Source organism: Camelus ferus, chromosome 3, assembly GCF_009834535.1.
Source record: "Camelus ferus isolate YT-003-E chromosome 3, BCGSAC_Cfer_1.0, whole genome shotgun sequence".
Taxonomy (NCBI): domain Eukaryota; kingdom Metazoa; phylum Chordata; class Mammalia; order Artiodactyla; family Camelidae; genus Camelus; species Camelus ferus.
The window spans coordinates 34697955-34711642 of NC_045698.1; the positions used below are offsets into that span (position 1 = coordinate 34697955).

General features: G+C 36.7%; 1 protein-coding gene across 1 annotated transcript in view; it reads right to left on the minus strand.

Annotated features, from left to right (window-relative positions):
• Positions 1-13688, minus strand: part of ARL15 (ADP ribosylation factor like GTPase 15) — a 372954-nt gene that overhangs the window by 36221 nt on the left and 323045 nt on the right. The window lies entirely within an intron of this gene.

Consider the following 13688-nt stretch of genomic DNA (forward strand, 5'->3'; position numbering starts at 1 on the left):
TGAAGCAAACCAAGAGCTGGTTTTTTGAACGAGTAAATAAAATTGACAAACCTCTGGCCAAGCTCACAAAGAAAAGAGAGAGCACAAATAAGCAAAATAAGAAAGGAAAATGGAGAAATTACAACCAATATCACAGAAATACAAAATATCATATGGGAATACTATGAACAACTATATGGAAACAAAATGGATAACCTAGAAGAAATGGACAAGTTTTTGGAAACATACAGTCCACCAAGACCAAATCAAGAAGAAATTGACTACTTGAACCAACTGATCACTACAAATGAAATCAAATTAGCAATAAAAAACCTCCCTACAAATAAAAGTCCAGGACCGGACAGCTTCACTGGGGAATTCTACCAAACATACAAAGAAGAACTCATACCTGTCCTTTTCAAACTCTTCCAGAAGACTGAAAAGGAAGAAATACTCCCAAACTTATTCTATGAAGCCACCATCACCCTGATACCAAAGCCAGACAAAGACACTACCAAAAAAGAGAATTACAGACCAATATCACTGATGAACATAGATGCAAAAATCCTTACCAAAATATTAGCAAATAGGATCCAACAGCACATAAAAAAGATTATACACCATGATCAACTTGGGTTCATCCCAGGGACACAAGGATGGTTCAACATATGCAAATCAATCAATGTAATACATCACATCAACAAGAGAAAGGACAAAAACCACATGATCATCTCAATAGATGTAGAAAAAGCATTTGATAAAATTCAACACCAATTTATGATAAAAAATCTCACCAAAGTGGATATAGAGAGAACATATCTCAACATAATAAAAGCTATATATGACAAACCTACAGCCAGCATAGTACTCAACGGTGAAAAACTGAAAACCTTCCCACTAAAATCTGGGACAAGACGAGGCTGTCCATTCTCATCACTCCTATTCAACAAAATCATGGAAGCCCTAGCCACAGCAATCAGGCAAGAGAAAGAAATAAAAGGGATCCAAGTTGGAAGAGAGGTAGAATTGTCACTATATGCAGATGACATGATGCTATACATAGAAAACCCTAAAAGTTCCACACAAAAACTACTAGAACTAATCAAAGAATTCAGCAAGGTAGCAGGTTACAAGATTAACGTACAAAAATCAGTTGCATTTCTTTACACTAATGATGAATCAACAGGAAAAGAAAGTAAAGGAACAATCCCTTTTAAAATAACACTCAAAGTAATAAAATACCTAGGAATAAATCTAACCAAGGAGGTGAAAGAATTATACACGGAGAACTATAAAACATTGCTTAAGGAAATTAAAGACTTAAAAAAATGGAAAGATATCCCATGCTCCTGGATTGGAAGAATCAGTATTGTTAAAATGGTCATACTGCCCAAGGCAATCTACAGATTTAATACAATCCCTATCAAATTACCCAGGACATACTTCACAGAAGTAGAACAAATCATAATAAAATTTATATAGAATCACAAAAGACTCAGAATTGCTAAAGCATTACTGAAGAAGAAGAAAGTGGCTGGAGGAATAACCCTCCCAGACTTCAGACAATACTACAGAGCTACAGTAATCATGACAGCATGGTATTAGTACAAAACAGACATATGGACCAATGGACCAGAACAGAGAGTACAGAAATGAACCCACAAACTTTTGGTCAACTCATCTTCAACAAAGGAGGCAAGAACATACAATGGAATAAAGACAGTCTCTTTAGCAAATGGTGTTGGGAAAACTGGACAGCAGCATGTAAATCAATGAAGCTAGAACACTCCCTTACACCATACACAAAAATACTCTAAATGGATCAAAGACTTAAACATAAGACAAGATACAATAAACCTCCTAGAAGAAAATATAGGCAAAACATTATCTGACATCCATCTCAAAAATGTTCTCCTAGGGCAGTCTACCCAAGCAATAAAAATAAAAGCAAGAATAAACAAACGGGGCCTAATTAAACTTGCAAGCTTCTGCACAGCAAAGGAAAACATAAGTAAAACAAAACAACAACCTAAGGAATGGGAGAAACTTTTTGCAAATGATGAAACCGACAAAGTCCTGATCTCCAGAATATATAAGCAGCTCATACAACTTAATAAGAAACAAACAAACAAACCAATCCAAAAATGGGCAGAAGACCTAAACAAGCAATTCTCCAATGAAGACATATGAATGATCAATAGGCATATGAAAAAAATGCTCAACATCACTAATTATCAGAGAAATTCAAATCAAAACTACAATGAGGTATGACCTCACACCAGTCAGAATGACCATCATTCAAAAGTCCACAAATGACAAATGCTGGAAAGGCTGCAGAGAAAAGGGAACCCTTCTACACTGCTGGTGGGAATTCAGTTTGGTGCAGCCACTGTGGAAAACAGTATGGAGATTCCTCAAAAGACTAGGAATAGACTTACCATATGACCCAGTCATCCCACTGCTGGGCATATATCCAGAAGGAACCCTACTTCAAAAAGACACCTGCACCCCAATATTCACAGCAGCACTATTTACAATAGCCAAGACATGGAAACAGCCTAAATGTCCATCGACAGCTGACTGGATAAAGAAGCTGTGGTATATTTATACAATGGAATACTATTCAGCCATAAAAATGACAACATAATGCCATTTGTAGCAACATGCATGCCCCTGGAGAATGTCATTCTAAGTAAAGTAAGCCAGAAAGAGAAAGAAAAATACCATATGATATCACTGAAGACAACAAACGAACTTAAATATAAAATAGAAACAGACTCATATACATAGAATACAAAATTGTGGTTGCCAGGGGGGAGGGGGGTGGGAAGGGACAGAGTGGGAGTTCGAAATTTGTAGATACTGACAGGTATATATAGAATAGATAAACAAGTTTATACTGTATAGCACAGGGAAATATATATAAGATCTTGTGGTTGCTCATGGTGAAAAAGAACGTGACAACATATATATGTTTATGTATGACTGAAAATTGTGCGTTACAGTGGAAATTGATGCAACATTGTAAACTGACTGTAACTCAATAAAATAAAATTAAAAAAAAAAGAACTCTCTGGATGCTATAAAACTCTAGTTTACTATACATGTTTGTTAGCAAATAATACCTGAGTCTTTTTACCAAGCCACTGAATCAGAAATAAGTAACAGTTTAAAAAAATAGTTTTTCTATTATTGTGTAAGATTAATTCCCCTTTATTAAATTTAGATCCTGAAAGATAATTCTCTTATTTGAGGGCGCTATAAAAACAAAACATTTTATGTACAGCAGTGTTGAGGAACTTGGCCATGAGTCGGGGTGGAAGGCTCAGTGTATTACCATAAATGGGTGGATCCCACCATTGCAAGCTGATGCACAGGCTGGTCTGGCTTCTCAATCAAAGCAGCCCTTGCAAGGCACAAGTGTGGCAGCATGCAAATGGGGAAGAAAGGCACAGCAGAATTGATGCTACTCTTCTATTGAAGAGAAGGAAAAAAGCATAGGGTAGTTTACTATGGACATAGCTGCTGCTAACTGAAGTGTTCTCTTTCTTTACACTCTGTTCTTAAGATGGGCTGATCCATTGACTATGAGTAACGCAGAGCCTAATAATTTCATAGGGAATTTTAGATTAAAGCCCAATGATATTAAATACCTGGAGAACCTGGCATAAATAAAAATGGATTACTAGTACTGCTCAAATTAATTTTCAATAGTAAAATAAAATATTTCCATAGTAAATCTACAAATTGCATATCCACATAGGCTGCCTCTTCCCATCCAGTGTACACTGTGTTGGCTACCAGAAAAAAAAAAAAAAAAGAAGAGAAAAGAGAAGGAGACCCCTTTTATTGCTGTATCTCTTAAAACTTGAATGTTATCTAGAGATCTCCTCTTAACGAAGCAACCTGTGGCTTCTCTTCCTGTTCCTGCAAACCTGTCAACATTTCTTGGTCAGCTGAGAGATATCTTCAGGGCTCCAAAGAGCCTGAGAAGGAAAGAGTCACTTGAGAGAGATGAAATTTACCATGCTTTGCACTCACAAATTTCAATGAGCCAGTGAATATTCCATAAAAATAGGCATCACTTCTGTTAATGAAAGAGATACTTAGTAGAGAGAACGTAGATGATCTTGCTTTTGGTATTAGAGTTCGTCCCAAAACTAAGTAATAGATACAATCTAGGTTGCTCAACATATTGGGGGAATATTTTCCTAGGTAAACTAAAGCACATGCTGACTATAGAAGACATTCCTATGAATAAGACAACTATTAAATTTAACTATTTAAATTATCCACTATCACTGAGTATCATAAAAACCTTTAACATTCAACTGGTTTCCCCAAAGAAAAGATATAAATTGGTATAGGGACATAAGCCATATTTATGCCAGTTTAATTCAATGAAATCTGTTTGAAATACTAGCAATTCAAATAAGCAGAAAGACAGCGTCACAGGTTCCCTCGGGAATTCTGGAAACTAGATTCACCCTCCGTTTTTTACTTCTACTTAGAAAGGGTTCAGTGAGAATAAATAATGATGTTCTTAACAACCGAGTAAAGGGAACAGTGTAAACATGGAATGCTTTACACCTGCCATAAATTAAGGCTTTCATAAATCATAAATCGTGATTAGTCTCAAAATCAAATCCTTATGAACATTAATGGATAGTCCCAGCTCTACCTGGCTTAGAAAGAGGACAGATTAATGTTAGCTATATGCTATTAATATATGCTATTGACAAATAGGCATATGCTATGATGAGAAACTTAGAGGGGAAACTCTCCCAAATTTACTTGTTCCTCCAACTTGGGTTGCTGTGTCTGGCCCAACAGGTTTTGTGTGATGCCAGGATGCCAGTTACACAAATTATTATGTGAACAATCTTCCAGCCACTTCAAGTACACATAGTATATACAATTTGTTCTGTTGAAACAAATAACTTAAGATTTAATGAAGGATTAAGTAATTTAATTCCACCAATGTAGGTAGTGTGCTTGATGTAGTGTCTTACAAGTCGTTAGGGAGCCTTCTTTTGTTTTTATATTATATTTCAGATTTGAGAATAGTTTCGGCATTAGGTTCAAATTGGATCTTCCTCTTAAAGTAAGCTGTAGCAATAGACATCTTTATTGGAGCCAATCTCACCTCTCTCATTATTGCTACCTTTATTTTCTTCCATCATTTACCACAGAAATAATATAAAAAGCTATATACATTTTCCTACATACTACATTGCAATTTCCTCAACAGCATAAAAACCCAGTGATGATCTAACAAGATGAGAGTGACCAAAGGTCAGGTGTTTCATTTCTTCTAACTCTACCCCACAAGCCTTTCTTTTTCTCACCTCGTAGGTAGGTTTTGTTTGTGTTTGTGTTCTGATAACTATCTTCCAAATACGCATGTAGGTTGGCAGATTATACATCTTGTTTCTTATACATCTTCCGTATTCTGCACACTTGGCACAGTAGCTATTTAATGGAAGATATTCTTTCTGATGGGTCAGGCTTACCCTAACCCACTCACTGGCCTTAGACTGCCATGTCTTGATGATTATTTTACATAATGCATGGTTTCTGGAGATTAGCCCACACTTCGCTGGATCCCAAAATTTAGTTTTGTAAATCAGCGTTTGTATTCACTTGATAAACTAAGAAAGGACAGCTCTGGTGCCCATACCTTGCTACATTACAAAAAAATCATAGCTGTGAGTATTTTCAAACAAATCTAAACCTTATAAGGAAGGAAACTTCTGCTTATTAAGACAGAACTAGGATAAAGAATGCAGAAAACATATGCTTTTGGGGAGGGTGAGAGGAGGCAGTAGAAAACTAAACTTAAAATGCTTTGGGTACAAATTTCCCCAAGGGAGTATAAACCAAACGGAATTGAGTAACGCCCACCAGCCCCTGGCCCTGCCAACATCTCCCCCTTCTTTGAAGAGCTTTGCCAATGGCTTTTACCTCTGGCACAAAGACCAGTTACAAAATGGACCTACTATTCCCAATCCCAGGCTTTGAAATAACAAATAAGCAAGGAAGAAAAAACCTTCATAAGCGGATCACCATCTGGGTTGAGGAACGAATTTACGCCAATGAAGTGGTGCTACAGAATTATAAACATTCTGGAAGACTCTGTGCCTTGATCAGAAGTACTGGGTGAAAGCCAAATTTGGAAACTGAAAGCAGGCTGGAGCCAATGTTTGTGGTCTTTATCATTCACTGTGATATTGGTTATAGGTAATGCTGGACACACTGTCAGTGGGGAGTTAATGAAGCCTTTGAAATGGGAAGTGGTTGGCAGTAACAAAGCAGATTACGGGGAATGGAGATTTGCAAATAGAGGCTAAAGATGAGTTTGTCAAAGATGGAGGAGCTCAAGAAACTGCAAGTGAAATGTAGAGCTGGGGCGAAGGACATTTAAAGCCCTACCCATTTCTGATCACTTCTAACAGAGCCCTGTCTTATAAACCCTCTTGTCTCCAGAATGTCTCCAAATTCATTGGGTATAACTGGGCTTATTTGAAAGGATATATAAATCACAGAATCAATGCTGTAGTTTCTAACAAAGAAACGAACGAAAAACTTTCATTTAGAATAGGACCACACACCTCTGCGGCACTCTTTCTGTGACATCACTTCTTGGGACAAACTTCAGGGCCTCTTCTAAAAACAATAACCCTACCCACCTTTGTTTCAGGCTCTCCAAGAATCTTCCAAAATCAAGGCATGAAGCCATGTGTAGAATTACCCCCTGAGAAAAAGGACTAATTGAATCTAGAAGGGAAAAGGACATAGGACACAGGAAGGGTATAGTGTGAACAGCATTCCCTCACAGGTCCTGACTGTCAGGAGAAAGCTTTCCTTTTATCAGTGAAGGTTAAGAGAAAGCGTTCACACGTATGAGAATGAACACTCACAAAGTCACCTCAATACACATCAAGTTTAGGATCTCTCCCAATGAGAATCTACCCTTTCTTCTACGTTGCTCAGTTTCAGTTTTAGAAGATGAAGGCCCACATAGCATATCTGCACAATGACATTTGCAGGATATTCCCCAAAGCTGGCTTAACTAGCAATGCCCAAAGGGCTAAATCTAGATTTTGAAGATTCCTAAAGTTATAAAAATGAGTGCGGTGTGGGCAGAGGCCTTTAAGCTCTAACTCTAAATCAGTCAGGATTGGTAAAATAATTGCATTTTGTTTTACTCTGACAATTTGCATGAGAAAGAAACCACTAAGATTCACCTGGGGTTCTAAATAAACATGGAATTTATTATAGTTATTTAAATTAAAGACTTTTCGATAGACGTTCATAGAAATGTTTCCTCTGATCAGTATGTACATTTAGTTGATCGAGGAAAAAATTCCCTCTGGAGTGTCACTTACTCGTTCATTAAATCTTTAGTTATTTGTTACAACAGGAGAGAGTGAGCTGCATTGCTTTTATTTGCCACTGTACCTGGTGGAGGACCCCTCGGCAGACTACAAAAACAGACGCAGAATTCCTGGATGCCAGGGAAGCTGCCATTTAGCTCAGGGCTTCCTTACTGCCATTTCACAAGAAATCTTAAGTATGTAACTGCACATCAACTTAAAAGTACTGTTTTTTATTGTTTAGCTGAAATTCTAGGGAGGATAGCATATAACTGGAGAAAAAAATAAAAAAGGAAACTGGGCCACACAGAGCTCTTAAATCAATTTCACAGCTGCCCAAAGACAGGAGATTTAAATAAATGTACATTAAACTCTTAACTACTCGACACACACATCTTTTCTCTCTAGTTTGTAGGAAGACTAGTTCCAACAGAAGAAGGCCTTGAAGGATGTTATTACCCATTTTCCATCTATTAATAGAATAATGCAGTAGTCAGAAGACTTTCAAAAGATAAAAGCATCATTCTCTCTAAAGTTTCTGGACTCTTGCCGAAATCACAGTCATATTTTCATATTTGTCAGCTCAAAGAGACTCTTGTATAATAGCAAATAAAAATTAAGTGTTCACATTGGGCTTCAAAGCAAAATTCTTTTCAGTGATGATGCAGAAAGCACAGTATACATCTTTCTTTAGGAAGGTTTACTGCCTCAAATTCAATATTCAAGCTGGTAACATCACAGAGTTAAAAACACACTGGGACAATGACGGCTAAGATTCGATTTAAAAAAAATTAGGCTAATTATGCAGAAAAGAGTTCTCACATGGGTGAATCCACAGCCCTTTCCCAAAGGTGGCATTTTTCAGAAATGTCCTTAATAAAGACATGGAACTGAAGAATGAACAGGGAGAAAAAGGACAGTGGATCACAGTTCATATACTATTACCACATAATGGGTGCAAAGCAGTGTTCAAGTAAAGAATTAAGCCACTTAATAAACAAATGTAAAAAAGCTATTAAGTAACAGCAGTCCCTTGGGTGTTACTCGTTTCTTGGTAAACACTCTCATATCCTAACACTTTTTCTTGGATTACTTTCCCAGTGACCGAAGGAGTTTTTCTTTACACCTCCTCTCAGCTGGAAGCAATGTCTGCTAATAGGGACATCCACACTAGTGATGAAGAGAAGTTGTGAAAGTCGTCGAGTTAAATAGTTTCAGGTTACTGACAAAAAAAAAAAAAAAGAAAAGAAAAGAAAAAGAAAGAAAAAGAAAATACTGGCAGAATCCTGTTCAGATACTGGCTGACTCAAGAACACAAAAGCAAGCTTATCCTCTTTAGGGATGTCTGGTATGCATCATTCTTTTGTTTGAGCACAGTTAGTGGACTTTTCCATTTGGAAATATCCCAACCTCAGTGCCTCGGACAGTGCCCAGTGGAAGGCAAGCTCTCCGTGAGTTTTTTATAGCAATCCTTTGAAATGTGGTTAAATGTTTTCTGGATTCCTGGGTAAATCTGGGTGGTGCAGAGGGCCAACTGATGGGGGGGGAGAGGGGACCAGGAGGGGAATTTATTCATGGCTGATTTGCACTCTGATGGCCATATTCCTCCAAAGCAAACAGTAACACCACCACAAATCTTAGACAATCTCAGATATTTATTCGTAATCTCAGAGAAGAGAAAGGAAATTCTAAAAAGAAATTGGTTATGAAAAAATTTGTATTTAGAAAGAGATGCATATATAAGACCTAATAAAACAGTATTTCTTGATATTTATTTAAAACATAATCATAAATATTTCTTTATATAAATATCTTCATGTTAGGCCTCTTTACTTAGAAATAATGATTAAAAATAAGCAACCAAGGGCAAAAGCTACCATCTGCTTCACACCTCCACTTTTAGTGCTTTACATGGTTTTGTGCATTTATCCTCAACAACTTTGTGAAGGAGATGTGGCTTTTGCCCACATCACAGTTTAACAATGCCTAGAGAAAGGGTAAAGAACTTGCCCAAGGTCACATGCCTTGAAAGTGGGAAAAGCTGACTTTCAAACTCAGAACTGTCTGATTCTAAAACTTACGTGCTCAACTACTACCCCATCGTCCAGGCTGGATGATCAGAGTACTGGGGCAATTGCAGGGCGCTGGACCAGCTTAAATTTCAGTTGTGGCTTTGCCATCTGCTACCTGTATGATATTGAGCAAACCTTACCTCCTTTCCTGAAAAGTAATACACAGCTATCTTTCAGGGTTGTTAGGGGAATTACAAAGAACATCTATGACGAACTCGATCGCTGCTACTGCTACTGTTGTTACTATCATTATTATTACAAGGAATATAGAATTCTGAAGTTTATTAAAGGTTGAGTGCCCAGTGTTCTCATTTATCCATGCATTTCATCTGCATACAACCTAACGATGGGACTCAGGCTGTGTGAGCCCCTCTGCTGGGGTTGGCTGGAGGAAAAGCTGGGACCAGGGCTCTGCTTCCCTGCTCAGTGCAACTTCCATCACCCCAGCTACCTCTAGCTTGTTTTACTTTAAAAAGATGAAACAAATCCCAAACATTGCTAATCAAATCCAAACCAAATAAGGAAAGAAAATGTTCCTCCTTTGCAGAGAACCATAAAATAGGAATGCAGAAAACACATGCTTTTGGAAAAAAATCAAAAGAAAAAACTCAATACTCTTTGGGTACAAATTCCCCCAAGGGAACAGAGACCTGACAGAACTGAAAAAAACACCCACTGACAGTGAACCCTGCCAAGAGTTCTCCCTCCCCGGAGGCTTAATGGCAATGGCTTTCACCTCTGGCATGGTGACCAAATACAAAATGGGCCTTCAAGCCCTAAGCACAGATGTCCTCAATGACAAATTAAGTGTCCAGGGGATAAAAGGTTATCGTGGAATCAGTACAACACACGAACATGCACGTGCGCACGCACACACACACACACACAGTCTGAAGTGGGGTTAAAAAGTCTCATTTGGTTTTTAGCACATTTACACTGGTTTTTCTTTTCTAGGATAACTCTTAGGTCAGTAGATTAAACAACGTTCAATACATAAGAGGAAAGACCCCCATGGAAGTGGGAAATAAGTTATCAAAATAACAATACCACCATCAACGATATGCCAAGTCTGTGTAATCAGGGGCAGGCTATGGAAGGGCAAAGAAAGCACAGGAACATTAATGGTCCTCCCAGTCCACACCTGGTACAACAGCAAGATCATTACCACTTGGGGCTCAACAACTGCCAGGGCCGTTCATACTGAGGTCAGATCAGTGTTCATATTTGCTCTTATGAGAACAGAAATAAAACAGTTCACTGTCAGAGATACACATAATACTAAAATGCTGAAATAATTTTCTCTCGATCCAGAGGATTGTTAAGATAAACACCCTCAAATAATATGGTATTTAAAATTTAGGAGAGTCCATAAACATGCAAAATGTTTAATTTTAATTTGGCTCTCATTTGTATGTCTCTTCCAATATATCATTTTTTCTGCTCTGTTTCTTTTCCTTTTTAGTTACAAGAGGTGGTTTATCCAGAGTTAACACTGTGAAAAAAATTTTAAATGTAAGCTAGCTTGTAATACCTATGACATCAAAAACACTTGGTAAGCAACTCAACTACAGTATGACATACATACCTCCCCACTGCATGCATCGGTAAACACTCTTACTTTGTTGGACAAAAAACTAAGACATCAAATATTTCTACGATAGCCTGTATACATTTTCTGATCAATAACCCTTATATTATTTTGCACACATCAATCTTTTGTCCTAAGATGTCCCAACCATCTGTTAACCAGGTTGTTTAAACGTTAAAAAAAAAATCTTCTTTTTGGTATTTATCGTAGTCATTACTTTGGTACCTAATCATGCTAGCCTTAGTTCACTGTTTCTCTGTTTAGAGTTAATCAGGATGAATTAGAATGATTTTTCTATGGTTATGAGAATCTTTCCCATTTTCTATACAGATTTCCCAGCATCATAAAATTATACTAAAATTCTTCAATGTATTGGAGATTTCCTCTAGGTCTAGGTCAGTTACAGTGAAGACTCTCAGACTCACAACCAAATGGTGTGTTTCTTGGTTGCATTTCTTCCGGAATATACTTCCCTCAACTACCCAAATTAAGCATATTTCAAGCATCATTAATCAGATTAGGTTTAGGAAGAGCTCCAAATGCAGTCATTGTCATGCTGAATAAAAAGGCAATTGTTATTTTTCATTCAAGTACCCTGACCTTTCCTTTCACTTAGGGAACTATTGTTTTCTAATAATTTTCCGTATGAAAGTATTACCTATCTCCTGTATCTTCCCACAGTCTTACATTTCATGTTAATGCTTGTATTTCACTTTCCATCTTACTGACATTGAGTTGGTTACTAATGCCATTAAAGTTTTTCTCTTCACAAATCTGCTCTTGTGGAAGGCTGCTTTCCTTCCTGTGTTTCCTTGTGCTAAATAGTTACATTATTTGAATCAGTGTACATATTTACTTTTGGAACTTTAAAATGTATGCTTAATCTTTGCAATTTTTCTGGTATTACAGAAAATATTCTGCTTGGAAGGCATAAGAATGAATTGCTCAAATATATTTACTGGCCGCAAATATCCTGTCTTTCACAGCCATTTAAACAAAGACAAAATGAGTTTGGGAGATTAGTATTACCTGGATACAAATCACCACAAAGGCATCCTAGCCCTTTAAGACTCTAGTTCTTGCAGAGATTTTAAGGAAAATAATCAATCACATTTTAACAATTAGGAAACCCAAATACTTCAAATGTGTACTGAGTGTTTCTTAGGAAGTCTATCTTCTGTATCAATCAATTCTCTGTCTAGAATATGTATTGGCTATACCGCAAGTAGGAAGGAATTAAAAAAAAATTTTAATGGAGGTACTGCGGATTGAATCCAGGACCTCACGCATGCTAAGCATGCACTCTACCACTGAACTATACCCTTGCCCCTGGAATTACTTTTTTAAATTGAAGTATAGCTAGTTTACAATATTGTGTTAGTTTCAGGTGTACAGCAAAGTGATTCACTTATATATATATTTCAGGTTATTTTCCATTATAAGTTATTACAAGATATTGAATATAGTTCCCTGTGCTATACAGTAAATCCTAGTTGCTTATCTATTTTATGAAGGAATTTTAATAACACAAATGATGGGCAGGGAGCCAGCATGGCTTTCAGACTGAGGAAAATATTCAGCCGTTAATATTCAGTTCTGCAAATAGAAGGTTAGATACTGTATCACTCATGATTCCCTTACATTTGAAGTCTATGGGTTAATAACCATAAAATACTAAAATTAAGCACTATATGATTCTAACAAGTGTGCATAGCAATCTGTAATTTAGATATGTTACCCAGAGATTTATCCAGAAAAAAGAACATTTTCATTTCTGCTTGAAAATAAAACAACTAACGGCCTTAATTTTTAAAGCCAGACCAACCTGTGCTACAGTACTGCTTAATTCCCTTAGGGACATACAAAGCAGGTTTGCATGATGAAAGAAAAAAAAATCCATGAACTTTTCTCTACCTTGGAGCAATTTAATAAAATCAAACTTTGATTTATTTGATCAGGGGTAGAGTAGAATCAAAGTGCCAAAGACGGCTGAGAAAAAGGCAGCTACTCTGATCAGTGTTACATACGCAGTTTTGAAGACTTTTTCCTCAGTATGAAATGAAGTTAACAGGAGTTCATTCATGATACACGGTCTAGTATCATTAAATGCCCATAGGTCATTTCTTAACTTTCATAGACACAGGAGTTCAACGTCATGCTTTTACATTTAACAGAGAACAATGATGAATTAAAAAAAAAAAAAAAAAAAAGGAAAGAGAGAAATACACACACTTCATGTATGCCCATAACTTCTGCAACTTTTCTGTCCAATATGGAAAACAGAAGAAGCATTTCTAATGTGATGTCAATTCTTTTGAACTTCTGATAATTTGAATGTACATCTAACAGCAAATAGTTTAATAATCACATCATGCAGCTGACTTAATTCTCAAGATGTCTTTGTAGTTTAATTGTTCTATAAAAGCAAACTGTTTCAACGAAAATTGTACTAGGTCAGGCTTTTACAAGAAAAAAGTTTATCATATTGCTCATTAAAGCTTACCGATTAATTACCAAGTTTAGTCAATGGGTTTCCTTTGAACTGCCTGTGAGATGAGTATTTTACTACTTATTTTCATAATAATGAGTGGATCGGACAGATTTTTACCTTATAAAATCTCACGGGTTTATTTCACAATGCTATTTACTTGTTAAACCAAAGCATTAGTCATT